The following is a 19,146-nucleotide window of genomic DNA, read 5'->3' as shown; positions in this document are numbered from 1 at the left end:
TGTGGTAGATTTTCTTTCTTATTTACTGCACCCCATTACATTCTATGATAAAATTGTATCTGAGATTTTTCTGGTTTCCCAGTAAAATCAATTTTAGCCTTCTACAGCCTTTCAATCACAATAAACTGAGTGTCCCACTAGTTCCAATTCCTGACTTCTAAAATCACAGATCTTCATTCTGAGCATTCTGAGACTAGTTCGACAATTTTGGAAACCTTACTTATCTCAAATTAACACACAATATGCCAAATGTATTAAAGCTCTATAAATGGGTGTACATCAAAACATGAGCATGATTGTGGTTTTCTCATGAGTTTATGAAGCAGATTAAATCAAATTGAAGAAACCATTAAAAGCTATAAAATTTGGTCTGCGGCAGCATACACTTGAACAGTAGAGGCGAGTGACCATCTTTTGTATGTTTGCAAGTCCAATTAGGTAGATATATCTTGAAGTAATTTATTTAAGGGGTATTTGTTCTTAGTGTCATCTTACGCCAGACTCTTGGATTTTTAAAGAAATCCTGTTGTTCAAGAGTCATAAAGTGTGAATCAGTTCTTCTCTAGAAGGCAGCCAAGCCTTTGAGACAAGGTTGAAATAGCAACATCTACATGTGTGGTGCTTGGCTCCATGCTCAATTTGCAGAACCATTGCATGAATTTTGATTTTAAAGTGGTGCCTTCACTTTGTAAAAAATAAATGATAATTTTATGTTAGACTAAAGTGAGGGATACTGAGGAAATTAACATGCTATTATAACTTTATTTCAAATGGACACCTAACTAGGCCAAATATAGAGTATTATTCTATTTGTTCTAAATGTTACCTTCATGTCTATTTCTGGTACACTGAGGGTGTGTTTTTCTGTGTGTATTTAACTTACAGGTAAGGCACATTTCTTGTTGAAATGGAATAATGACCCGAGGACAAATTCGTGAGGAATATTAGTGGATTGAAAAGAGCTGAAACTGAATAATTAGGAAGCTTTCAAGTAGATTAAGTAAACTCCTGCATTAGTAACACTGATGTTTCATCAGGCAATGAGCCTCACCCGGTGAGAAGTTTAGAAATCCTGTCTGTCCCTTCCTCTTCCTGCAGAGAGTTAAATATAATAATCTCTAAGTAAAGGAAGCATAGTCTTAAAACTCCAGTAATGATTCTAAGGAAATCACATCCCCGCTCTCCCACCCAACCGCCAACTCATTTTCAAATGATCCTCCTAAATGGTGAGGCTTAGGGCCAGGAAGGCAGTTTACCTTCCCTAAACACTTCTATTGTCTATTATCCACACTTAAAATTTCACCATTGTTAATTCATTCAGGTGGGTCTTGGAGGCTTTTAGAATTCATGTTCACCATAGAGACTTTCCCTCTGGCATGCTAAAATGACTAAAAGTTACTTTCAAAGGTAGTTTAAGTGAAGTAAAGTTTTAGATATGAGATACATATTGTTCTACCTATAATGCTCCTGAAAGACAAATCTCATACTCAATATCAATATGATTAGTGTTAACTTAACACATCAATTTGAATAAGTTTTAGTGACAGACCTTGTTCTGTCTCCCCTCCTCCTTACCAAGGTGCAGAATAAACTTAGACAAAATCCATTTTCTGGATGGGGGAAAGATCAATAACTTTTATCAGGCACGTGGAAACAAGAGTGTGAGGGAAGTAGAATTTCCATGTAGTACTCGTTTATCACTACTTTAGAATCATTTTAACATGCCACCATTGCTCCAACCTCTATTTCCCACTTCCTCTCCCAAGATGGCAGAACTCCTATACATGCCCATTTCAGACTGTTCTACACAGATTCATTTCCTATAAGAGGTATCAATTTAAGATGTGTGACATATTTACTTGTCAAGAAAAAGCAAAGCCCCGTATATGTAAGCTTAAAGGAGTGTGTTGGTGCAAGAACAACCAAACTTTTAAAAAATGGTAATTTAAAAATAGTCGATTTTGCCTCCTATTTTCACTGAGTGTTAAAAAGACCCTTATTATCCAAATGCTAAATGCCACTTTTCCATTTCATTGATGAGTATTATATTTGAATTGGCAAGAATTTTTTTTAATTAATTCAGTCAACATTCTGGTTGATTTGGGTAAATGTGAGTGTGATATCTTTACCATGTGCAAATACTCATTTTTAAATTATTGTAGTAAGGCACATTTGGGTGCCAAATCTTGGTGCTGACGCTTGTGGGTTCAAAGAAATATTGTACATACTAATTATTATTTTATTTCTAAAGATTAAAAAAATTGTCGTTTTTCATAATTAATTCACTTATTTCCCCAATAGTACACACCTTACTTGTAAATGGGTATTACTAAAAAACTTAAACTTCTGTGAAAAGATTTTTGATGTTTTTGTTATATTTTTACTTGGATATAACATCTTCCATTTTATTCGGCAGGAATTTTATATTTAAACACAACAATCAATGAATATCACATAAACTTAATAGTAAAAGGATATGGAACAGCACTTTGAATATTTTCATAAACATGTTTTGTATCTCTTGTTTTGCAACCATTCCTATTTCCAACTTGCTAGATGATGATCTCGTTGATGAACTACTTAAAAGTTAAATTGGCCTCTCTCTTTCTCTCTCTCTTTTTTTTAGTTTCTGTACTTCTTTGGCAACTTCTCCATGTTTCTCAGGAATCTTCATTGTTTGCCTGAAATCTATAAAATAAAACCCATGCTCTTTAATCTGTCAATAAAATTCCCATCAATTTGTTCTAATTTATTTATTTATTTTTTAAAGATTTTATTTATTTATTTGAGAGAGAGAATGAGATAGAGAGAGAGAGCATGAGAGGGGATAGGGTCCGAGGGAGAAGCAGACTCCCCGCTGAGCAGGGAGCCCGACGTGGGACTCGATCCCGGGACTCCGGGATCATGACTGGAGCCGAAGGCAGTCTCTTAACCAACTGAGCCACCCAGGCGCCCCTAATTTATTTTTTAAATTAAAGTATTATATCTTATACATATTCTGTTTCAATCAAGAGTGTGTGTGAGTATCATGTGTGAGTCTGTGTGTATGTGTGAGTATTCTGGACAATATTTTTCCATTTTCCAGCCCCACACAATTCTTTACATTATTCCAAATGTCTACAGTGTCTTCCCCTTTCTCTTTACCTAATTAAATTTTTCCATCCCTGTGTTAGAGTAACTCCTGTGACATGCTACCACAGATAAACACAGAATCCCAGTGGCTTAATACAACCAAGACGTCTCTCTCTCTCAATAAGGTCCAGTGGCTCAGGTGGCTCAGGTAGCTCTCTTTCATCCTGTAGTTATGCCATCTGTCGGAACAGATTACTTCCAGGCTATGAAGTGGAAAAAGAGAATGGTGGAAGATGCTGACTGACACCTATTTGCCCTCACCTAGAAACTATACAGGTCACTTCCTCTCTTATACCTCTGGCATAGTTCCATGGTTCTAATCTAACTAAACAGGAAGCTAGGAGAAGTAGGGAAACACGTGGAATATTTGGAACACACTATCTCCATCAGTTCTATTAATACAGACACCATCTACTTCTAATGGAAAAGCTTAGCCCACCACCTAAAACTAAAGCAATCTTTTTTTCTTCTGAAATTCTATACCGATTTCCTACAAAATTGCGCTGCCTGATCTTGTCGCATCTTTTCTACGATCTTTCTTTTTAAAGATTTATTTATTTATTTATTTGAGGGTGGGGGCAGAGGGAGAGAGAATCCTGAAGCAGATTCCCCACTGAAGCGTGGGAACCTGATGCAGGGCTCCATCCCAGGACCCTGAGATCATGACCTGAGCTGAAATCAAGAGTCAGCCACCTAAGCAATGGAGCCACCCAGGTGCCCCTCTACCATCTTTTTAATTAAAACAAGTTTTCCAAAATTTATTTTTTTCCTGAATTAAATTGTAAGTTCTCTGAGGGTAGGATCTATGTCTATAGTAACAATGTCCTGAGAGTGCTTAACAAGACGCCTTAGCTGTGGTGGAAGCTCAGTCAGGAGTTTTTGTTAATTTCACATTCCAAACAGGGTCAGTGCATGGAGAAGCATCTAATGAAACAAGACTTCTGTTGGACTGCAGGCCTTCTCACGTATGAATATATTATAAAGACTGATTATCATTTTGCTGATGATGTTTCAAGAGAACCTTGGTCAAAGGACAAATTCATCTGAAAAAGTTTTTAAAAGGGGGTAGGTCACACAATATATGACTGCTCTTCTGAATGGCTCCATAGTCTCAAGATAGCTTTCGGTCCTATAAAGTTGCTAATAATGCTGTGACTGATGACAACAGTGAGAGTTTTCGATGGTAAAGTATGGTTTTCAAAAAATTAATTACTTTGATCCTCAAAACAAACCTGAAGAAAGGAAAGATGTTATCATGAAACACAATGCTTGAATGAGGAAACTGAGGTTCAAAGTAATTATAGAACCTATGATTACACAACGTCAGCATTGACAGAGACCTTAAAGATGTTCTAGTCCAGCGGTTTCATTTACAGTTGAGAAAATCGCAGTCCAGATAGGTTAAGTGACTTGTGCAAAGTCCTGTAGAGAATGAGTGGATACAGCAAAATGAGAGCTCCTCGAGTCCAGTGATATTTAGACTGCACTATTCTGTCTTTTATTTAATTAAGTGCAACCCAAAATATGCAAAATATGTTTAAAAAAACTATTTAAAACACCATCTACCTGAAATGGAATAAATGTCAAAAGGACTCTGTAAATCATAAGTTTTTAATATCTTTTACTTCTTCCTCATTAAAAGAGAGAAATCTTTGGGGAAGAAAAAAAGAAGAGTGCACTCTCTTAGGTGAAAGTGTTCAGTATAAATCCTGAACCTTAACTATATTTGATTTTAAATTGGGTATGCAGCAAGTATGTGAAGTTAACTATAGGCTTAAATTCTACTCAATGTGTGACATATCTAGGAAATACAGCAAAGAGAAAGAGAACAGAAGATATTTGGAACTCTTCTTAATATGGAATTGTTAACAACCTCATTTGGTTTCCAAAATATTTGGTAGCATTCATTTTAAACTAGTAACTGCAATTCTACTATAAATTATTTCTACCATTATTTTAAAGCTAGAATACTGTTGATAGTATTTAATATGAACACTCTCTATGCCCTAGATTCTGTAAGAAACAAATAAAATATGCAGTTCTGTTTCCAGGACAGTTTCATTTGCATTTCATTACACTTTTAACCCTCAATTTTTATTCTTTTAGAGGCCATTAAAGGGGCTGGTAATCATACCTTATATATAATAAACAACACTTGGGTCATCAAGGAGATCATGTGGTCCATTCCTCTGATTCTGAGCATGACAACCTTAGATCATTCAAAACTACAGTTACTTCTCTAATTTTTCAAGACATCAGGTGTGAAGATCAAATCAATAAAATAAAAAGCCTATTTCCTTGGAAGCTGATCTCTAAAAGAAATTGAGCTATATCTTACAAGGAATGAAATAATTAACATTTGGTCTCAAGTTCACAATCAAAAGGTAAACTAAAAACACGATACAAGATGCAAAATAACATTTTATTAAAGCAATAGTGAAGTCATCAAGTGATACTGGATTTATTCTGAAATGATGGATTCAGGCAATACATGCTGTTAGAGTTCAGAGAAGGGGGAAATATATCCTGATGTTCAATAGAAATTCTCTCTTACTGTAACTAAAGGCAATTTTATTTGACTTAATCTTTTGTGAAGATTAAGAACTCTAGAACTGACAAGTTGCAAGTATCTTTTTTTTTTTAATTCTCCCTATGTTAGATGTTACCCATGACTTCTGAGCCTTCTTTTGTACATTTTCCTCTACGTTTCAGTTGAGTATCTATTAAATAATCTATCTCGATCAATAATTATTCTTTGAGTAAATTTCCATGATACATCTAACTTTAATGGGGAAACTCATGCCTATCTCCCATGTACATACAGCATAGTAAAATCCAGGCTGTTACCTTTCATGATTTCCAAATGAGTTTTAGCCTTATTTGAGTCTAGGTAGGCCTATCTCACCTCAAAAAGACATAGTTCTTTCTTGAAATAATATAGGCTCTGACCCCATAGCTGTATCTTTTTTTTTTGAAAGCGACTTGAATCAATTCTGCTCAAATATATTAATATTGCCATTGCAAATAACTCACTTGGCAGGGACAAAAGAGTTCACATGTCAATGTGATTAGAAAAGAGGTGAGGCACTGGAATAAGTGAGAGAGGCATTTTGGAATTAATCAAGGTGAGAGTACCAGCACGCCATATGGTGAGAGTACCAGCACGCCATATGGTGAGAGTACCAGCACGCCATATGGTGAGAGTACCAGCACGCCATATTTTACCCACACAGAAGCACAGGGTATATGCAATGTATCCTTTCCCTTGGCCTTATTATTTCACATTGCCTTGTAATTGATAAATCATTCCTTTAATTAATCAATCCTATTTCTAGACTACAAAATATTAGATTGAATGTTCTTTTTGATGAGTTTCTTCTTGTATCCTAAATTTCTGAATGTACAGAATGTTGAAGCAGGAATAGAAAGAGTGTATTTTGTACAGAAGGAAAATGTTAAAGACTACAGTGTAAAAGGGAAAAAAAAAAAAAACCTCTTGGTTATAAAGTCTTTTCAATGTAATACAAATCTGAAAGAAATACGTTTGAAATAATTTGAGGGATTTTTTTTTTTTTCCCACTGATGAAACATCTATGGACTCAGTGACGTAAATGCCACTGTGTTTATTGCGTGGATTGAAATGCCTGTTCTCTATCTACTTCTGCAAGTCCCTGTTATCATGCAGAATCAGCATTATACAAGAACACAACCAAATCTTCTCTAGCCCTAACTAACTATATTGTTGGAGATGTTCTGTCAGGTCATGAATCCATGAGGGAGAAAGAATGAAAAATACTCTTCTCCGCACAAACTTTCCATCATATCTATCACACCCAACAAAGATGGAGGAGACCTGATATGGAGTAGAAAATACATAGAACCAAGCCATATACAGCTGTGGGTCTCTTGTGTTCCACCCTCACAGGTGCTGGTATAATTTCTCCCCAGAGGAAATAGTATCCCTCTTGGACACTGTGAAGAACATAAAGCAACCATTTACACAAGGGATAACATAAACAAGGAAATATGGCATCAATCTTTAGATAAGATTCGATTTCCACTAAATTATCCTGAATGTTTTTAATAACACTCAAAATGGGCAAGAGTACAGAGAAACTGGAACAAATTTAAACTTAGACTACAGTTGATCATACCTAATATTAAGTACCCTGGTGCCAGTGCTCAATCAAATGACTCCATAGCAATAATTATGTCTTTTGCCCTAGTTGTTCAAATTATATCGTTGAATAATTTCCTAGAAATCAAGCTGGGTATAACAAATTTGCTCCCAGGAGCTTAATCTGTGGTTGTTGCTGGGAAACAACAGAACAGTTCTTGAAGGGAAAATTAGAACCTGACTCACCCACCTTTATATGTACTGATATTTAACTATATTCATATCTTTTATGTATTTTTGTGTGTTACAGAGCCACCTATAATAATAGGTCATCCATTCATTCAGCCAACACTTAAATAGCATTCTTTTAATGCCAATCACTATAGCAAATGATAACCTTTCAATGAAAACTGCAATCCACTGAATATGCCAATCCCTTTCTTTGCACTTGCGTAAAAACAGACTGAGGGTCAGACCCATTAGATCTATATGCAAGTTATGACTAGGTGGCCACCACAGGAAGAAATAGCAGTAAAATAGAGAAGAAATGCTATATTTATCACAAAAGCTTTCGTTGCTTAAATAAATGCTACTTTGAAAATGTAAAATCATTGTTCCATATTACTATTAAATGATTGCCATGAAGATTCCTTGAAGTTGGGAGGGAAAAAGAAGAACACGGAAAAACCCATGATTTCCCGGAGTTTAACAACTGATAATGGTAACTGGACCAAAGACTTTTGAAATATTACTTATATTCTTCATAAGTCACATCACTATCTCTTTGCAACATATTTGAGCATTGAGTATAGGAGTATATATAATGAAAGCTCTAGAAATATATTTTATATGTATAAGTATGTATACACACATAATTATTAGGAAAATGGGAATAAGAAAGCAAAATATCTGCATTACAAAGTGTGAAACTTTTGTAATGAACTCACATATCAGAAAATTCCGCATTTAGAGGATATATTTTGAAAGCATATTGTCAGAACCATAAGCCTTACTGCAATTATTCTTAGAGCAACAAACTTATGCATCATTTCATTGGGTTTCATTTTAAGAAGGTTTCAATTCTTAGTCAGAAAGAATATATGACAGTTGAGATCTGAAAGTTTTTGTCACCATGACCACATTCTTGGAAGAAAAACTAGAGAAAGTTGAATAAGACTTATTAGCCTAGAAATAGACTTCCATGCAACTTTTACCTTTTCCAGACCCATAAAAAGTGGCTCTCGGTTATCTGTATAATTGTGATTGATTCTAAGAAATATTATTGGACAAGAAAAATAAGAAGCTGATTTGTTAATCATACTTTTGATATTAACTTTGATTCTTTGGGAGTTATTTTCTTTGCTACTTTGGAGTGACCCCTTTTTATAATGTGCCTCTATTATAGTGAATGTCATAATTTGACATAGACAAAGTTCATCTTTATTCTAGCTGGATTTTCTTATAAGGAAATGTTTGGAATCAGAGCTATAGGCTTAGTTAAGAATCATCATAACTCTCTCTCTCTGTCTTTCTGTCTCTCTCTTTTTCTCTCTCTTTCTCTCTTTCTCTCTCTGTCTCTCTGTCTCTGTCTCTGTCTCTGTCTCTCTCTCTCTCTCACACACACACACACACACACACACACACACAAACAACATACTAACCTAGTTTTCCATATGCTTCTTTGAGTGATTGTTCCCAACCACATACACTGAATGACTGTACTGATTAAATTCTGTGATCTTTTCTCCACATTTAATTCATCTTGTCAGGTATGGAAGACCAATGGCTTCATTTCAAAAAAAAAAAAAAAAAAAGCACAAGGCTTTGTTCCTTGACCTTTAGTTCTGAGAAAAATACTAAAACACTGAAATACATACATCTAAATGGCAAACTTTTATAGCTAACTTCTATTTTGTTGAAGGCAAGAGAGAGATTTTTAAGTTTTAAAATGAGTCTAAGTTTTAGAGTCAATGCAATTTTTTCCCTCTGCCTTGGACAACTGCTAGAGAAACGGCCTTCCACATCTCTGTCAGATTCCCACACGCAGCCTGTGAAGTTTCCTTGAGTCCAGGCTGGTTATCTCACAAATCTGTGCAAAGCTCCAGTGAATAATTTATACCAGGCATGAGGTGACAAGTTAAACACGCCCATTTTGTCTAAAATACTGTGAAGGCATCAAGATGGAGCCAAGCTGCAGGGCAAGGGGAGCTCGGCTGATGGCAACCCGAGTACGTCTAGAAGAGAGGACGCTGCTGTAAAGAAAATGAAATGTAATGAGATACTTTTTCATGCATAATTCATAGGTGAAAACATGACTGCATAAAAAAGCCATGGGTTTTAACAAGGCGAGCCTGCAATCATGCACATTATCTTCCCAGAGGAACTTTATATAATGGTCAAAAAGAGAGGGTTCTGAATACCAGTGCAAAATAAAGCCGACAGGTTTTCAAATGCAGCAGAATTTACTTTAACGTACAATGCCTGTAAAAGAAACAATCTCTATTTACACCTGAAAATACTGCTGAGCCAAAATTTACTTTAAAACATTTGCTATCTCTTCTTTAAATGGCAAAAAAAAAATATCCAGAGGAAGAGAATAGCAGATTCATATTGATAAACCTAACTAAAATGCATATGCTGTATTTACTGAATGTTGTGGGGTTAGGTTAAATCGGACATTTTCACTTTTCTGGCAACAAAAGTTTAGATAGAAATGTCGTCAGTGAAGAGGCTTTAAAAATGATAACATGTTAGCTATTATCAACATAAAATTTAATTTGGTTGTGTTGTAAGAGCCAATATTGTTACTCAGCTTTCAAGACCAGGTTAGGGGCTAACACATGCCTGATTTGAAATGGTGTTTAATATGTGGGGCTCTTAGTGGAAGGATTACAGAGGAATGTTGATTAAAGCTTGGGATGTCTTAAATTTATCACCACCAAACCCTGAAGATGTCTTAGCTTGAAAGAATTGGTGAGGTGAAGGGTGGGGGTTGGGGGCAGTCCTCTGACTGTCCACACTTAGAAAATACATAAAAATACAGACAGTACAACAGAAGGGGTCAGAGAGGTCTGCAAAACAGAGAGGCTGGAGAGCTGTCTGGGCTTGTTTGCTTGGCTTCTGCTGCGTAATACTAATATTTGAAAGAAAAGCAAAGTAGCTACACTGCGTTCAGTTACAGTTTTGCAGCACTGATATTTGGCTGAAGAAAGCATTAAATGTTGAAAATGGTTGACAAATCAGCATCAAAGGGATCATCTACCACAAGATTTTTGTTTAAGGTCCACGGTTTATGAGAACAGAGAGATATGCTATAAAGAACTGTGGGTTGAAGGGGCTTAGATGCCAGATAATCTGTTCCATTTTAGCAAAATTGTGTTATTAACCTCTGTTTGATGTAACTCAGTTATGCTTCGGGTTTTGACAACATTTGAAAAATGTGGGCTTTAAGAGGAAGGTGATGATTTAATTTCTAAATATGGAATCTGAGCTTTGGTGACTCATTGGCAGAACAAAGCATAACCAGGCCTGGAGGTGGTTGCAAAAGAGAGTTCTTTCCATATCAGGACTTCCAGCCAGGTTCCAGGGATACATTTATAGCCTGAGTTTGGCCATTGGCATGATGTTTAACTATTCACTTTAATACTACTGGGGTATATTCCTGGCACTGTTTGCTATTCAAAGGGATTTACAACCCATGGGCACCTTCTATGGCCTCAGTGACATGAGGTTATCTTTCCAGGATATCAAGAGCTAACCCGCTAGTTACATGTGTCGAACCCTAGCCACAGAATTTAATACCCACTGCTTGCTTTTCTTGCCCTTCCTTCCTTCCTTCCTTCCTTCCTTCCTTCCTTCCTTCCTTCCTTCCTCCCTCCCTCTCTGTCTCTCTTTCCTAACAACACACACACACACACACACACACACACATACACACGCACACAGACAGTGCCTTATTGCTGCTATTAACAAATCCAAATTCATAGCATGGTTGGGAAAAGGCAGTGCAGGGTGACACTACCTGTTCCTGACTGTGCTGGAAGGGGAGAAGAAGTGATCGCCCTCTGTTCCCTCTACCTGACAGATGTGCTCTCTTCTCCCTTTTCTTGCCAGTTCAGCATGCTGCTGAGAAGTTTGCTACATTGAAGGATCAATTTTCAAGCACAGAAAGAATTTGTTTGCTTGTACACCTGTGCTATAAAGGAAGTTTTCCTATTGCTAATGCCAGTTGGATGACTTACTGAATTCTTTAGCATATATAAAAATGCAAAGTGCCTGAAATGGGAATCAAACGATAACATTATTAGAATTCTCTCTTGGGGTCAGATGAGACAGGACGCCTGCATTAGGAGGATGTGCCTGGGTACAGCTTCTCTAGTCTAAATTTGTTTCCTATTTGTTTCCTTTTCTGTGAAAGCAATGCACATATTAAGTATCATATAGAATACAAAGCACATTTGGAATAAAGAGGGGGCAAGAATGAGACAGGAATTTTTAAACTCCCATTGACTGAGCTTCATGCAAAAGGATGGTAAAGGCCATTGTAGGTCTTCTGGATTCTACCTTTCTCCTGCAACCTTCTCCAGCTGGGCAATCTTATAAAACCAAGTCATGGTAATAGGAAAATGCAGTTCCTGAATATAGTAAATTTGCTTTTCTCAGGCAACCAGATAAAATTAGATTATACCATCACTTGCTTGAATTCTTTAAAAAAATCTCTTACGACTCTTAAAACATTGGTCCCTTTGGGGGCTTGGTTTCTGTATGTCCCTCCAACTTCATTTCCACCACTTTCCTCTCTCATTCTGCTTTAGCCACCCTGGCTCCCACGATAATAAGAAGGATATGACAGGGTCTAGAAGCAAGAGTGGAGAAGTTGGTCTGGTAAGAGCTGTACTTCCCCCATTCTCATGAGCAAAAGACATACAGACACAAATAGTAGGAAAACAAGGAGATTCTTTAAGGGTGTCTTCTCTGTAAGTGACACATGAGATGAAGAAAACTTTTAGGAGGGATTTCAGAATTCACATTTTCTCATAAAATTACCTAGAGAAATTATAGTCATTCCATGCAACTAGAAAAAGAAATGATGATAACTAGAAACCAGCATGGGTTCACTAAGAATAACAATTTTGGGCAAATTTCATTTCTTTCTCGACAGCATTATTAGATGAAAAGATTAGAGTATAGTAATAACATTTGGCAAGGTCTCTTGTGATGAAAAACCTTGACTCCATGCTTATAAATTTGATAGATTGGATGTAGCAAAATGACTTTGTTCAAAGCTGCTGACCATTAGCAATCCAGAAAGAAGAATCCAATTGTGAGTCACAGGGCTTTCTCCTCCTCCCTTCTCTTCACAATATATGAATAATTTGGATGGAAAATTGCAAGGCACTTTTAACAAATTTGTAGGTAGCTTGAAACTGGGAAGAATGGATAGCTGCATGCAGAATGAATCTTTAAAAATACGACAAACAAAAGCATGTGCTTGATTCCTAAAGTCTTTAATACTCCTGTGTTTTCTTTCTTTGAAAAGCTTTACAATTAAAATGGTTTGTCCAGGATTTTGTTAGAGCCAGGTTTGGAATGTGCCTGATTAAGAGTTCTAAAGGAGTGAAAGCATGTAGGGTGATGGAGTCTACCTATTCCTAAAAGTGTTTAAAAGTGTGAAGTGATCAATATAACATTAGTTCCCTCTACCTGGGTGAGGAGGTTTATTTATTTATTTCTTTTCTTTTTATTTATTTATTTCTTTTTAATTTGAATATAGTTGGCACACAATGTTACATTAGTTTCAGGTGTACAGCTTAGTGATTTGACAAGTTTAAACATTATGCTGTACTCACCACGAGTATAACTACCATTTGTTCCATTACATTGTTATTACGATATCATTGACTGTATTCGTTATGCTCTACTTTTTATTCCCATGACATACTCATTCCATAACTGGAGGCCTGTGTCTCCCTCACCCCTTCACCCATTTTGCCCAACTCTTCACCTGCCTACCCTCTGACAACTATCAGTTTTTTTCTATATAGCTCTGATTTTGCTTTTGGTTTGTTTATTCAGTTTTTAGATCCCATTTATGAATGGAATAATATGGTATTTCCTTTCTCAGTCTGACATATTTCACTTCACATGATCCCCTCTAGGTCCATCCATGTTGTCACAAATAGCACGACCTCATCCTTTTTTATGGCTGTATAATATTCCATTAGGTCTATCTACTATATTTTCCTAATCCATTTGTCTACTGATGGACACGTGTTGCTTCCATGTTGAGAACTTTTAATTGTCCCTGATTCTTTTCAGATTCATATTTCCAACTACTTCTTGATTCTCTTCTCTGATTTAAGTCTATCCCTGTACTGAGGAATATCCAATATATGAACCACACTGTCTCCACTTTCTAGATTACATTCCCCAGGAGGATTTAACTACTCTCCAGGAAGGAATTCTACATATTTGTTCTAAACATGAAAAAGCTGGGCTTGATTTGCCACAAATACACTCCTGTAATGAAATAATGTAGAAATATGTGTTTTTAACACTTTTTTCAATTCAAAAGGCAAGTTTTATTAAATGTACTTTGTGCTGAGAAGTCTGCAAGTCAGGTTCACTGCAAGAGATGAGAGAAAAAGTTTTAAATCTTCTGATTTTTTTTTGTAACTATGCCTTTGACCGTTGCCAATTTATGGAATACTTGAATTAAGATGAACCAGAGGCTGGGCATTTGGTTTATTTTAATATGTCATATGACTAGTTTTTGGAAACCAACTGATATTTACTTAGCTGCTTCCTCAGATCAAGGGCTTTATACTTTGTTACTCATGTAGCAGAATGCTGAAACATGCTGAATTGTAATCTGTGAGGAAAAAACAAGGGCATTGTAGACTGTTCAAGGAAAAAATAGAAATTCAATTATAAAATGCACTGAGTTCTGGGAATGTGAGACCACACTCAGTTACCATTGCTGAGTGGTCCTGAGTTAAATGGAACCCCTCATTTTTAAAAACTGCAGAACTGTTTGCTGGAAATAAAGTAAGAACTTAAGAGGAAATTTTTGAGAATTTGTTGAATATAAATAAGTAAATCCTTTTTTCTTTCTCTTCTAAATTATGTTAAAATAACACAATAAAAAAAAAACACCTCAGGATGTTTTTCAAAATTTACTTGGTAGAATGACAAAAGAAAACTTTTCTGGGTGATGTAAATGTTCTGATCTTGATTATATTGGTAGTTACACAGGCATATAAATGTGTCAAAACACATGAAACTGTATATTCAAAATTGATGTGGTTTATTCAATATAAATTGTACCTCAACCAAGTTGATTTGAACAAAACAAAACAGTTTACCAGGGTAGATTTCTGCTCTCGAGGCCCACCGTGGAAGTATTTGGATACTTCTTCCTTATGCCACTAAAACGAGCCTTATAGACTCATTGAAAGTTTCACCTCCTTAAGTACTGAAGTGCTTGCAGTCTGCAATTCAACCAGAGCTTAAAGTAGAGGTTACCTTGGAGAAAAGTGAAGGTTACCTTGGAGAAAAGTGAAAGGACATCTATCCAATCTATCCAGCACCTTCTCAGATCTGCAGAAGCTGCTCTCAATACATGTGTGTATATATATATATATATAGTAGTGTTTGAGAATTTCTGTTACAGAAGAGATTTCCTGTTGTCAGTGAACTTCAAGGTAAGCCATGTGGTGGGGAATATCTTATATTCAAGAGGCCTGGAGTGTGGTAAAATGATTCCACTGAAGGCAAGGGCAGCAGCTTGTGGATTCCATAGGAAGGAATTTGGAAATTTAGATGCAATAAGCCAGGTGGAATCAGCCGATGGGGGAAGTTTGTGGGATTCCTGATGGGACCCGGCCACATAACCTTCTAAGTCTACACTAAAGTCTGTAAAGGTTTATAGCAGAGTTGGTGGCTTGGCTCAGGGTGACCCAGAGTAGACAAGAAGGAGTTAGAACGGCACAGGAGTCAGACTACTGGGCCCGCTCACAGGGAATTAACAGACATCTTGCAAGGCTCCAGGATTTGCCTATGATAAATGCCAGGGTCTGCATGCTTCCTACATAAATTTGAAGCACTTATTAGACTTTCTGGTTTATACAATATTATTTTTACAAGGTATGTGTAACAAATTTTTAAAAATTATTTCAGTGTAACAAATGAGAAACATAAGGCATCTTAGGGTCAGAGTTGAGAAGGAAGGCAGCATAAAGGCAGGCTTTCAGTCTGTTGAAACCCATATACTCAAAGTATGACTTTACTTTTGTTATTGTGGATTGTGGGTAGATTCCAAAACATCAAATATTTGTGTAAATATGTATTCTGAAGCCAAAATTTGTGTGAAACTGTGTTTTGGAATAACTTACTATGTGACATTTCTACTTGAGATAGTTAAAATTTTAAGGATAAATTAAAGCAAAAATTTCAAGTATTACTGTTAAAAGTTTATTTTGTAAATATTAGATCGCTGTTACAAAGTTTTTAAACCAATATCATTTTGATTTTCTACTATAATTCTCTTAAGAGTTCTCTACTGTTAAATTCTTCGATGCTTCCTTTCTGCATTTAAGGGATAATTGAGACCAATACTTGGTGCCAGGAGTGACCAGAAAGAAAATGAGCTTCTCTTATAAGTATGGAAATCTTTCTACTACCCCATTAAATATAAGCATTGCCTTCCTTGCAAACAAAAAATTACCATGCTGTCAGGCAAAGAAAAGAATAATTCTGGTTATATCTTCTTCGTTTTTGTTCTCAATTTAGTGTTTGTGAAAAACATTGAAGAACTATACTACCTTTTTTTTTTTTCCTGAATGGATAAATAACTTTAATTAGCCTATAGAAATTGGCCTAGTTGTTTTTGCTTTCGATGTATAGATTAGGCAATGTCAATTGCTGAATGACTTTTATTTTTTTTTATTTTTAAAGATTTATTTATTTGAGAGAGAGAGAAAGAGATAGAGAGCACGAGAGGGAAGAGGGTCAGAGGGAGAAGCAGACTCCCTGCTGAACAGGGAGCCCGATGTGGGACTCGATCCCGGGACTCCAGGATCATGACCTGAGCCGAAGGCAGTCGCTTAACCGACTGAGCCACCCAGGCGCCCCGCTGAATGACTTTTAGAACAAGATTTCTAATCTTCAGGTGAAACCCATTGGTGGGTTAAAAAATCAATTTAGTAGGTTGTAATCAGCCTGTTTGAAAAATGAAATGATAGAAAATGTCAAGAGTTCATCACACATAGTATTGTTTTGGGAAACACTGTGTTGGTATATTTTCAGACATTTCAAAAATTAAAATGTCATTGAACTTCTGTGGTTCACATTTTAATGAAATATAAATATTCCATCATTTCTTTCCTATTTTTTATTCCCTTTGCTTGCAACGCTCTGCTTCCAGTTGGTCACACAGACAAGTACTTTGCATAATTCGGATATCATTTCCAATATGTCCCCTCGAGAAGAGTTTCTTGAACCACCAAATCTAAAAGATAACCCCTCAGTGCGTCACAAAAGTATTTTTTTTCTTTTTAGTAACACTATCACTTCTCTAAGTTATCTTGTTTAATAATATATTGGTTTTCTTTATTTTTCTGACTATTCAATCTGAAATCCATCTAAGATTCTCTCCAGAATGTAAGCACCCCTAAAGCAAGGTCCTTGCCTGCCTGTCCACTGCTTGCTTTATTTTTTTATTTTTATTTTTTAAAGATTTTATTTATTTATTCGACAGACAGAGACACAGTGAGAGTGGGAACACAAGCAGGTGGAATGGGAGAGGGAGAAGCAGACTTCCCGCCAAGCAGGGAGCCCGATGCGGGGCTTGATCCCAGGACCCTGGGATCATGACCTGAGCTGAAGGCAGACACTCAATGACTGAGGCACCCAGGCACCCCAACACTGCTTGCTTTAAAAAAGTGTCTGACACGGTAATTCCGCAGCAAATACTTGTTGACTATATGACTGATTTAATTTCAGAAATGATAAAAATTTGCTTATTGCTTTATAAAAACTTTCTAAAAGTGAGAATGAGGATAGCTACAGTGATATAACATTTATAATGAAATCATTTTGACCCAGCTTTGCCCTCATTAGGCTTTATCTATTTATTTTATGTTTGCTCTGAGTAGGAGTGTTCAGATCCCAAACCCTGAATCACTTAGGAAATAATCAAGGGGGGAAAAAAGCTTATTAACTACCCTGACCAGCAATGACATTTGAAACTGGAGTCAACTATACCTATCATGGAGGCAATTAAAATACTTGGAGTTTGTAACTAAGGTGGATGCTTTACTATATTACTGTTGCTGTTTTAAGGGTCAATATGAGTCCTCGGTGTATTAAAACCTATTAATATCTGGCTGAAAGATTTTTTTTTGGTAAGCAAATTAGTAGAAGTAGATGATTACTATCTCTATTGTAGGCTGGGAAAACAATATATCCGCTTAAGTGCACTTATTTGAACGGAAAATAGGTAAATATAAAGTATGCTGAAAAGAACTAGGAAAAAGCCCTTGAGCTAAGAAGAAGCTGGTCCTATGTTAAAGGTTAACTACTTCAAAAATAACATTATTTGGGGGAAAATTTTGCCTCCATGCATAATTAAATTTAGTCTTAAAAATTTAGAAATATTTAACATTTAATAAACTAGATACATTTTTAGTAAAATAGTGATATGGATACACTTAGGCTATGATGTGGCTTTCTTAACTAAGATATTATTGTGATTGTGAAGCCATTATTTGAAATAGGCTGCATTTATTTGGCAGAAAGATCCTATAATAAATATGTTACATCTATTTTAATACCAAGGAACAATTAATAACTTTCAAGTTGAAATTCAGTTTATTTATATACATCCTTCTCCAGATTCTCATTAAGTGCTACCCCTGTTTGTTATGTTTTGTTTGTTATGTTTTAAGAGATGTATGAAACACGAAGGAGGAAATATGTCAAATCAAATTGTTTATTGTCTGATCTTAAAACATGATCAGGAGGAGTAAATGTCCAATGTTTAAATTCTAGGACCTAAAATAAATATTTCAGAAAGACTCTCGTCTTTTGTTGATTGCTAAAATACACCACGTAATTTCACTTCCTCACCACCTAATTCAGTGTTAGGAAATAATTTCTTGAAAAGAATTGCTTTGTCCGACAAAGATGGAAGGTCTACTGAAATAAGCATCTTATATATAACATATATATACAATATTTGTATATATTGTAAACAGTACAATATCACTTTGGCAGCACATATACTAAAATTGGAACAATACAGAGAAGATCAGCATGACTTCTTACATCGATGACACACAATTTTGTGACATGTTCCATATTTTTGGTATAAATGAAAGTTAAGAGAGTAAATCCTGAGTTCTTATCACAAGGAAAATAATTTTTTGTAACTATCTGAGATAATGGATGTTAACTAAACTTGTGGTAATTATTTCATGATATATGTAAATCAAATTATTATGCTATACATCTTAAATATATGCTGTGCTGTATATCAATTACATCTCAATAAAACTGGAAATATAGATTGGTTATGCCACAAAAGCACAAACTGAAAGGTAAAAATAATAATAGCAACAAAATAATGTTAGTCTATTTTATTGAATACTGAGTTAGTACCTGGTTCTGAACCAGCTACTTTCTCACAAAAACTCCAGGAAGTACTTACACCAGTTATACCTCTTCCCAATTTACAGACATAGAAAGTGATAATGTTTTCTTAATTGAACCCATAAACACTTATATTAGAAGTGTATAAATATCAGTGGAAGAACTTTATTTCTAAAACTTGACTGGTGGATACAATGTTTTGGGGGGATAATATACTTTTTCTATTACTGCCACAGAAATACTACTTT

The 19,146-nt window shown here is 35.7% G+C and overlaps 1 non-coding gene across 1 annotated transcript; it reads left to right on the top strand.

The window, feature by feature from the left end:
* Positions 1-18,503: 18,503 nt before the first annotated feature.
* LOC112823727 (U6 spliceosomal RNA) lies at positions 18,504-18,613 on the top strand. Its single transcript, XR_003208104.1, has one exon. It is a non-coding gene; the product is annotated as a U6 spliceosomal RNA (small nuclear RNA).
* Positions 18,614-19,146: the final 533 nt, after the last annotated feature.

The sequence above is a fragment of the Callorhinus ursinus genome, unplaced genomic scaffold, assembly GCF_003265705.2.
Source record: "Callorhinus ursinus isolate GAN/ISIS: 27379988/994484 unplaced genomic scaffold, GSC_fseal_2.0 scaffold5, whole genome shotgun sequence".
In the NCBI taxonomy this organism is placed as follows: domain Eukaryota; kingdom Metazoa; phylum Chordata; class Mammalia; order Carnivora; family Otariidae; genus Callorhinus; species Callorhinus ursinus.
This window is presented reverse-complemented; position numbering and strand designations above follow the sequence as displayed.